This window comes from Talpa europaea (genome assembly GCF_964194135.1).
Source record: "Talpa europaea genome assembly, chromosome: 5".
Classification (NCBI taxonomy): Eukaryota; Metazoa; Chordata; class Mammalia; order Eulipotyphla; family Talpidae; genus Talpa; species Talpa europaea.
The window spans coordinates 113128699-113138873 of NC_140071.1; positions in this window are offsets into that span (position 1 = coordinate 113128699).

Below are 10175 nucleotides of genomic sequence, written 5' to 3' on the forward strand. Positions count from 1 at the left end.
GTTTCTTTTTAAGCAGCTCTATTTTCTAAAGTATTTGTATAATTAATACATTAGCAGAGATTTTTCATTTATTCATTTTGGAGCTATTTATTGAAGTCCTACTATGTGCTGGGCAATGTACCAAAGGTTAGAAATATAAAGACAGGATTTCATTCTTATGCTCTACGTTTGCAGCCTCATATAGGACATATTGATAAACAAATACAAAATGCTATGTTAATTGTCCCTTCAATCCAGGACTGTGATTTCTAGAAAAATGTAGTCACACAAGTCTGCAGAGTGGAGGAGTTACAGAGAATGCTGTCAGGGTTAAGTTTGAAGAATTAGCAAGAATTTGCCAATGAAGTATTTAGCTAAGGAATTTCAATTTTAATGTGAAGGCTAAGGCAGGATTTGATTTTGGAATCTAGTTATAACAAAATAGACAATGGGTTGAAGGAAAGAACAAGACTAGATGGACAAAAACAATATTAAACAACCTTGACTTAATTTGGTTAATTTAATTTCACATCAAAATAAAATTGTGAACATTTGTTTTTAAACTTTGGGGATTTCAATGAAATAAACAAAATCAAATAATGTAAAATTTAATGTTGTCCTCAGCAGCTTTAGCATCATCCGGAACTTATTAGAAATGTAAGTTTTAGGGTACCACTCTTAACTTGTAAAAACTCTAGCTGTGTGATCCAACAATTTGTGTTGGAACAAAACCTCCAAAGATTCTGATGTCCATTAAAGTCAAACACTTATTGAGATCAGTATAAGCTGTGAAATTTAACTAGGAATGTTAATTTTTCTCCTTAATTATACTGATTTTTATTTCAATTTATTATTTTGTAGCCACGCAATGGGAGAAGGTCAGAAGATTACATTTAAAATGGTGTGAGAAGAAACAAAGCAAGCAAACAAACAACAAAACAAAAACAAACCCTTAGAATGACGACAGATGTTGGTTATCAGAGGAGAAGGGGGCATGGGTGGGAGGACTGGGAGGGGAGGGTCAATTGGATAGTGGTAGATTAAAACTAGATCTTAAGGGGTGAACATGATATGTTAAATACATTTGTGAAACTGTACTCCTGAAATTTATATGGTGTTGTAAATCAATCTTACCTCAATAAAATAAAGTGGTATGTGCTTCAAAATTCAATTCAGTTTGAAATTTTCTGTCATTTTCAGATATTCACGAATTAAACTATGCTCAGTATATTTATATTATTTGACTGAAGGTCACTAATGTTCTACACGAATACTACAATTAGAGGGACTATAATGATTGAGCCTAGTTGTGAGGACTTTGATGAAAAATGCTAGTATTTTAGGACTAGCTTTGCTTTGTCCATGTCGTATACTCCTAAGACTATGTCACAATGGCCATCATAATTGTTTTTAGAGACGTTGAATTTATTATCATTTGTTATCAGGAATTACATTCTTATTTTGGTAATTGCTGTCCAAATAATGGTCCAGAACTTAGTGAATGTATCTCTGTCTTCCAGATGACCCATATTCAAAGATTCTTTATAAAGAAATAACTTACCATTTATAGGGAACTAAGAAAATATGAAAAGATGTGCGAGTATGACTTCTAATTTGAGATTCCTAGAGTCTCTACCTCAGTGCTTGAGTTACAGTAGATAATTAGCAGCTACTGAATGCCCTTACATGTTTAGTCAATATATTATTAATAATATCTTGTCAGGCTTTGATTTTTAAGTTAAATCAAAATTCAGAGTGATAAACTTATACCACATAAATACAAATATATTCTACTAACTTTATGTAATCCTAAATGCAGATACCATGATTAGTATATTTTTACAAATATTTCATTCATATGACTAATCTCAACCCTTAAATACAGATTTATCTTACAAATGTTAAAATTCTTAATATTTTCTCATGGGAAAAAAAATCAAAACACACTATTTCTAATCAAAGGAGACATCAACACCAAAGTTTTACAGTATGTAGGAAATGAAGATAATAAAAGCATTGTATATTAACACAGGACTGCCAAAACCATAGCCAGTGGAAAATTCAATGTTTTCAACACTATCAAGCAAGAAAAGATGAGTGGATTAAGACTAACACTGCAAGTTTATAAAGAGCAACAAGCTGAACCTCAGGAAAGTAAAGAGAAGAAAATTGTAAAGTCAAAGATGAAATTGCTAAATTATAAAATAGTAAAGTAGAAAATTGATAAAACAAAAATCTAATTCTTTGCAAAAATCAAAATTAAAATGAACTAATAATTAGCCTAGCCTAATCAAGAAAAAAAGGCAGAAACCAAAAGTATACACAAATGTATATGAAAAGAGAAACTCTAAGCCAGGTATAGAAGAAATGGAAATTATAGAAGAGTACTTTTCAAAGTTCCTGTTATGAACTTATTATTATGAAGCCTCATTAGCCCAGTGGGAATTCCTATTAGTAATCAAGTAGGTCCACCCTATTTATAAATATCAGCACAAAAATTTTAAAGAAATATTAGTAAATAGTTAATAGTAAATAGTAAATAATAGTAAATATTAGTAAATATTAGTAAATTAGTAAATAGAAAAATATGGTTCCATGAAGTTTGTTCTAGCCTCTCAGGATAGTTCAGCATTAGAACATCTATTAAACTATTTTCACTACTGGAAGAAAATGTATATGACCATTTCAATAGATGCTTTTGGTAAAATTCCAAATCAATTTCTGATGTCTTAAAGAAGATTCTATGAAAAGAGATGAATCCTTTCCTAATGTTATTTATATAAGCTTTCAAACGAAGTCAGTAGCAGACTTGATAGCATCTCCACTAATGTCAGGTGCAAAAACAGGATACACTGTCAATTTTCTTAATGTAGTTCTTATTGCATTAACCCATTCAGTGAGACAAGAAAGACATAAAATATACAAATATTGGAAAGTGAAGAAAAAATATGTGTTCATGGAGGGTATAATTAGAAACTTTCATTTTCAATATTTGGCATTAACTCCCTTTTCAGCAAAAGCTTGTTTAAATTATGTCCATGTTAAGAATATGAACATTTTTTCATTTCTCAAGGAACAGAGAACAAAGAGTTAATGGAAAAGAAACTTATTTGATGATTTTCTTTTATATTCTACAAATGTGGAGGGTATTTACAAAATGTGAACAAAAGCAATTTAATACTGAATGGGAAAGAAAAAAAGTCTGTGTTTATAACACTAAAGTAAGTTGAAATTGTCCACAAATGTGAAATGGAATTTAATACATGATTTGAACAATTTACTGAAAAATTTTCTCTGAAATTGAGAAAAATAGGTTTATTTGGATTGTTCCCAAAATTAGGGGCTCCACAAATTAGTTCACTCAGGATTTCATTTTATTTTGTCAATAGATAAATAGTTCGGTGATTATTTTTTTCTTGTTTTTCTCTTCTGATTATCTGAGGCCTTGCTTTGTTCTGATGAGTTATAGTTCCATAGAAAGTGGTTAGAGATAAAATAGGATGATTGAGTTGCAAATACACACAAAAAAAAATACAAAAAGAAAACTGCAACTTTTGAAGTATTTTATCCACAAATCTTGTTATCTATATGCTTTAGGAAACCACTTTTTTATATAGCAAAATACCGTTAAAATTTTGGAAAATACAGAGAGAATAAGCGTCAGAGACTAAATGATAGCTATTTTTCAGTATGTATATTTTTAGCTAAGAAATAGCTCAGATGTCAATTTTATCATATATAACAAAAATTTTAGAGATGTTAATATATGAGCCTTATATACACACATTCATATACTCATTTATACTTGGATCTCACTTGATTTTTCTTACTTTACAGGATACCAATTATTATCCACAGAGACAACAACGTGGAATACAAAACACACTGACAGTTTGTTTTCTTCTCAAAACAACCCTGGCTAAGTTTACCATATTTGAGATCCCTGTGTTGCAAACATTCTCAGTAAAAATTGATGAAGATTGTAAATGTTTAATTTATGAAAATTAAAAAAGCAAAGCATCAAAATATTTTTCTTAGTGTTGTAATGATAGTGTGTAATAAACTGTAATGACACCCTTTGATCACTGCTGCTTTTGACAGTAGATGCCCATGCTCTTTTGTAATTTTTTTTTAGATTTATTTATTTATTTATACAAGAGCTGGGGTACAGGCCAGAGGCATAGGGGCTAAGAGGACTCACCAGAGGCAGAGTGGGGAGCAGAACAGTGGGATCTACTGAAATACACAGGCAGACTGACCGAAATACACTGCTGAGGGGAGCAGCAGGTGAGACAGGAGAGGTCTGCTGTGCCATGTGGGTAGCTCCCTGGCTGGGGATCGAACTCGTGCTGCAGTGGCTGCGGATAGCTTCTTAGGTTGCGTCTTAACCCCTTGTGCCACCAGGGAGGCGCTTCTTTTGTAATTTTTAATGGTACATGGAGGGTTGAGTGTTAATGAGCTATTTTGGTTTATTCTATTTGGTCTATGTCAGTGACAAAATCACTAGCTCCTCTAACAGAATGTCCCAAAGAATACAATCTTGGAACATGAATACCAACTAAAATGATGTGAGTTGGAGAGTTTGGCCCTGATTCATCCAATAGTTCAATGAGCAAGTTCCAATTATAGACTAAACTAGATGTCTGATTACAACAAACATATCAGAGGGCAGTTTTTTCTATCAACTAGTAGTATTCAGTTTATTTAGTTAATCTTCAATTATGTTGTTTCACCCTACAACTTCTTGTCAATTACCAGAAAGAAAAACATTCTTTTTTATAAATTACTCTGCTTTTAGAAAGTGTAAATGGCCACCCGTCATAGCTTTTTTTAAAATTTATTTTATTATTATTTTTTAAATTTTATATATTTTTTTACATCATTTTTCATTTTTGCACAATGTATGCATTTTCATCTTGGTTATAGTTCCCATACAATTCCCACCCCGCTTTGTTTTGATCCTACTCCATCCTCCCCCACCTGCAGTGTGTCTCAGGTTCATGGTTGCTTGTTGATTTTGTTTTTTACTTTATTATAATTAGTCTTTTTCCTGGTCCCTTATTTAGGTTTTCTAAATTCCTGCTATGAGTGAGACCATCCAGTATTTTTCTTTTTCTTTCTGGCTTATTTCGCGGAGCATGATCCCTTCTAGCTCCATGCATGTTGCTGCAAATTGCATGAGTTTATCTTTTTTGATGAGTAATATTCCATTGTGTATATGTACCACATCTTCTTGATCAAGTCATCTATTTTGGGGCATTTGGGTTGTTTCCATAGCTTAGCTAGTGTAAATAGTGCTGCTATAAACATATGGGCGCAGGTGCCCTTTTGAATTAATGTTTCTGTGTCCTTTGGGTAAATACCTAAGAGTGGAATTGCTGGATCATATGGAAGCTCCATCTTTAGCAGGTTGAGGGATCACCACACAGCTTTCCATAGTGGTTGGATCAGTTACACTCCCACCAGCAGTGCAGGAGAGTTCCTTTTTCTCCACATCCTCGCCAACATTTGTTGTTGCTAGTTTTTTAATATGTGTCATTCTTACTAGTAGAGGGTCATGAACACACTGAGAAAAGTTTTTTTTTTTACATCAAATCAGTGTTTAATGGACACAAAATTAATTTAAGATGGATGCTGAGATTGTTTCCTATTGGGTTTTCCTAGGTTTTCCCATCTGACTTGCCTCTTGGATAACCATCTATTTCACAAAGCAAGTTCCTTGTTGTTGAAAGGATGCTCTCTGAGTAGGTAGGATTAGATTGGATACTCTTCAGAGTAGAGAGCTTTTTTGTCTTGCTAATGTTGAGCATGGATTATAGCAAACATTACGCATTTTACTAACAAAGTCCTGAATTCACTTCTTGCCAACTCATACAAAGAACATAAGGACAGAAGGAAAGGAGGCTAAAATGTACATTCTTCTTTTAAAAACAAATTTTCTTGGGCCTCCCTGGTGGTGTAGTGGGTTGATCACAGCGCTGTGAAGCTGTCCACAGCCTCTGCAGTGCAGGTTCGATTCCCGGCGGGCGAGGGAGAGTCCCACATGGTGTAGCAGACCTATCCTTTCACGCCCACTGCTCCTCTCAGCAGTGTATTTTGGTCCTTCTGCCTGTTCTGCTCCCTTCTCTGTCTCTGGTGAATTCTCTCACCCTCATGCACCTCTGTCCTTTACCTCAGTGCTTGCATAAATAAATAAATCTTAAATAAATAAATAAATAATCACAAGCATGAAAACTACCAAAAAAATAAATTTAATAAATTGTCTTAGCAAGAGGAGGTAGGGCCTCCTGTAAAAAGACAGATGCATAGGACAACATTAGCTAGTGCTGTGCATGGTAATTTGACGATGCTGGGTTTTGGATTGTCTAAGTAAGGAAAGGGAGTCCAATATTAATTCAAGTACCAGTTCCCAGGAACTCAGAAATCCAGAGGGTCTTAGAGCACTGTTTTTTTTTTTCAGAGCTCCCACAACATTAAAACAAGACAAAGAACTACCAAACACATGGTTACAAAAATTGTGGGATGTTTTAAAATATTTTATGTTTAATAAATGAATAACTTACACACAAACATAACAATATGTAGACTATTAAGGGTTTAGGATTTGTGTTGTTAAATGAGCAACACAGAGAGAGTGGTTCAATGCTGAACCCAAGTTTAAAATTGTGTAATTGAAAACAAAATCCTTTTTCTTCTTTTTCCAATCTTATCAGTCTATCTCTGTGACCATTGTATAACCTTATTTGGTGATAACATCAAAAGCCTCCCCCATGTTCCTGAGAGCTCTCAGGAAAAGTCCTTGCCTTAACTTAAACACCAAGGAACCCACCTGTCTAGTTTTTCTACTTAGAGGCTGAGTTCCTGTTTCTTAAGGCAGTGGGTTTTAAAGATGTGGATGAAAATCCATTTACATATCTGATAAAAGCTCTACTCCTTAATTCCTCCCACTCCCAATGTGCACAGACAAAAGCAATTAAGTGTAATTGGGGGATGGAGACTAGCTATCCCCTTAAATCCAGCCAAATATAGACTAGGCTCCAGGTTAAGAAGTCTCTCCACTAGAACTGTATTACTTCTCCATGAAGCCAGGAGTCAGGGTTTGAAGACTGCTAGAAGCTTGGAATGAATGCGTTGATTTGGTGCTGGTGGCGGGAAGGGTAGAAGGAATGCCTGCACTGGTACTTAGTGAGCAGGAAAGGCACCTCCAAAAATAAAGGACCTGGAGCTTGGTACCTAGGGCTGCCCCGGAGGCCACCCCTCCGCGTTGCCTGGCAACAGAGCTGCGCCAGCCGCCCTGTGTTAGCTGGCCCTTGTTCTCCTCTCTCGTTACCCCTCCCCGAGGGCGGTGGAAACCGCTACTAGGGTGGCCGGCTCTCTTCCCGCTTTAAGGAGACATCGAGGTTTGAACCCAGGTCCCTGGCCAGAGACAATCTCGCCAGTGTGTGAAGGACCTAGTCAAAGACATGCAGGTGGGCATAGCAGGTGCCAGCAATCCTGGGGCACCTGGTGGGGTCCTGGACTGAGGCTGAAAATGAGTGAGAAGGGCGGTTCAGAAGGTTTAGGTTCTAATGTTTGTTCTTGGTAGGCTAAATTTTGCGTGGGTCTCTGTCAAGCTTTGAGGGAAACCCGAATTTCCTCTTGGAGAATGCCAGTTTTTCATCACTCAAGACTTTGGAAGTATTCAGAATTATTTCACACCTGAATCCTGGAAATCTTAACTGTGGCACTATTTCTGGACTAAAGACATAGACTAGCAAATTCAGCTCAAATGTAATTTAAGTATCCTGCCCCATTACCTGAAAATAAGATCAGATTGGAAACCCTAGTAGTTGACCAGCTGTTCCTGGAGTTTATCTTATTCGATCACAAATATGTTAGCCCGCAAATTTGATGGGAAAACTTCTATTTATTCTTTAGATGTCTACCTACCCCTTTGTCTAAAGCTTCCTTAATAACCAGAAGCCTGTGCTTTTCTTTCATTAGCAGACTTGTGAATACAGAAACAGCTTTTTCCTACCTGTTCCCCAAACTAAAGCCACTGTTATTTTTCTGGTTTTATATATTTAATTTTGGTATTTGTATATACTGTATAATTTATTAGGAAATTTTGAAAATAAGTTATATATAATTTTTAATAGATTGTACTTTTGTGTGAGTAATGGATTCTTACCAAGAACACTTTATCCAGTGTGTAAAAAATTGCAAATTTGTCCTAAATTGCAGCATTTTTCAAGAAATGGGCTGAAATGTAATTTAGAATGAAGGAATAGTACATTAACCTTTACTTATTTATTCATTGATTTATTCAACTGTCACTCAGCGCTTGCTGATGCTTCACTAGTCCCTAGTTCTGAAAGAGCTTAATATGGGGAAAAGAGAGAGAAACCTATAATAATTTGTGACATGATAAGTTCCAGAATAGTTTAAAATAGCTTGTAATTGTAATTACTATTCCTATTAAATAAAATTTCATAAGTAATTTGTAAAAATAAAGAGGAGGTGGAATATAGTGTTTACTGTCATGTTATATCCCATTGCAATTAACTCCTAAATCAGTTTTAAAAAAGCAGTCAGGGAGGTAGAAACACAACTGTAAAAATGCAGTATCATGAATATCCAGGAAGAGTGTTTTAACAAGAAAAGCGTGACTAACTCTCTCCAGTTGTGCTTATGCAATAGATCAATGAATGTACATTGATATTAGCAACATTGCGCTCACAAGTGGCCTTAATCAGAACAGTTTTGAATGAGTTATTGGAGGCAGAAGCCAACTTTGGGGATAGGTTGCAGAGTAGATGGGAGTGGTTAAAGCATAAAAAGATAATTCTTTTAAGAAGTTGGTCTATGAAGGCGTAAAGGGAATAGTAAGATAGCTGAAATGCTGGCATGGCTTTTTAAAAAGGTGCATGCTGGAATTTCCTTTAATAGTGGGCTAAGTTATTTGGCTCAACTCTCCTGTCAAATACAAGTAAGAATGCTGGCTAGACTGTAAAACACAGCTCTATAAAAGCATCAAAGGAGTGGCACAATAGAAGCTATCAGACCAAAACTGAAGGGAAAACCAGGTGAATGGATTTCCAGAGCTCCAAAGTAATTTTACCTTGAGGGTATCAGCAATCTGTCACTTGGTTCTGGGTGTGATTATAGGCTGAGGAGGAAACAAAGGGTAGGTCCACCAAAGGATGGGAGACTAATAGGAGTATGAACCAGAGATAAACTCTTATTTAGAGGAATGTAGGGGAAGGTTATCTTGATGCTTAGTGGAGCAAGAGAGAAAACAGAAAAGGAATAAAATCTGCCCTTTAGAATTGTGACCCAAGACAGGTCTCACATTGATTTACAACCTAAGGCATATTGTCTGGAAATGCCTTGAGGCATCCAGGACACCTCAAACTATGGATTTTTAATTTTGTTTTTCCTGGAATGCTTGGAGGAAATAAATTGTCTATGGAGGTACACTCTTTATCTTAGGCCTCAAAGAATTACATAAGTTTTCAAGGACAGCCTGTAGTAATCAATCAAAGTAACCAGCACACAAGGAAACAGGGTGCCTGAGCCAACAACAAGAACCTACAACAGAGAAACTTGCGGAGACTTCAGTTTTCAGAATGATCAGAAAACAGGTTATTTAAAAAGTGATGCTGAGCAAAACACAGCTCTCCTGCCCACCTGTGATTATGCGGGTACCTCTTTTTTTTCTCATTTTCCTAATAAACCTGTCCTTTTCAAATGTAAAAATAAATATAAGTCATGTTTATTATAATAGATTAAAATAATAATTAGGAATAAGTAAGGAAGCAAAAGACTTATACACTGAAAACTATAAAATACTGCTGAATGAATTAAAAACATAAGTAGAAAATAATTTTACATGCATGGAATGGAAGAGTTAATATTGTTAACTTGTGAACACTTCCCAAAGCAATCTGGAGATTAAATATAATCTCTACCAAAATCCTATGATGATTTTTTGTAAACAGAAAAATGCATCCAAAAATTCACATAAAATCTTGAGGCTCAAAATAGTCAAAAACAATACTAAGTATGGTGAACAAAAGTTGAACATTTAAAGCCTTTATAACTAAACATACTCTTACCATTTGATCTAGCAATCAAGCTACTTGGTATACCCAAAGGAGTTGAAAACGTATCCAGACAAAAACCTGCACTTGGATAATTATAGCAGCTATATGTGT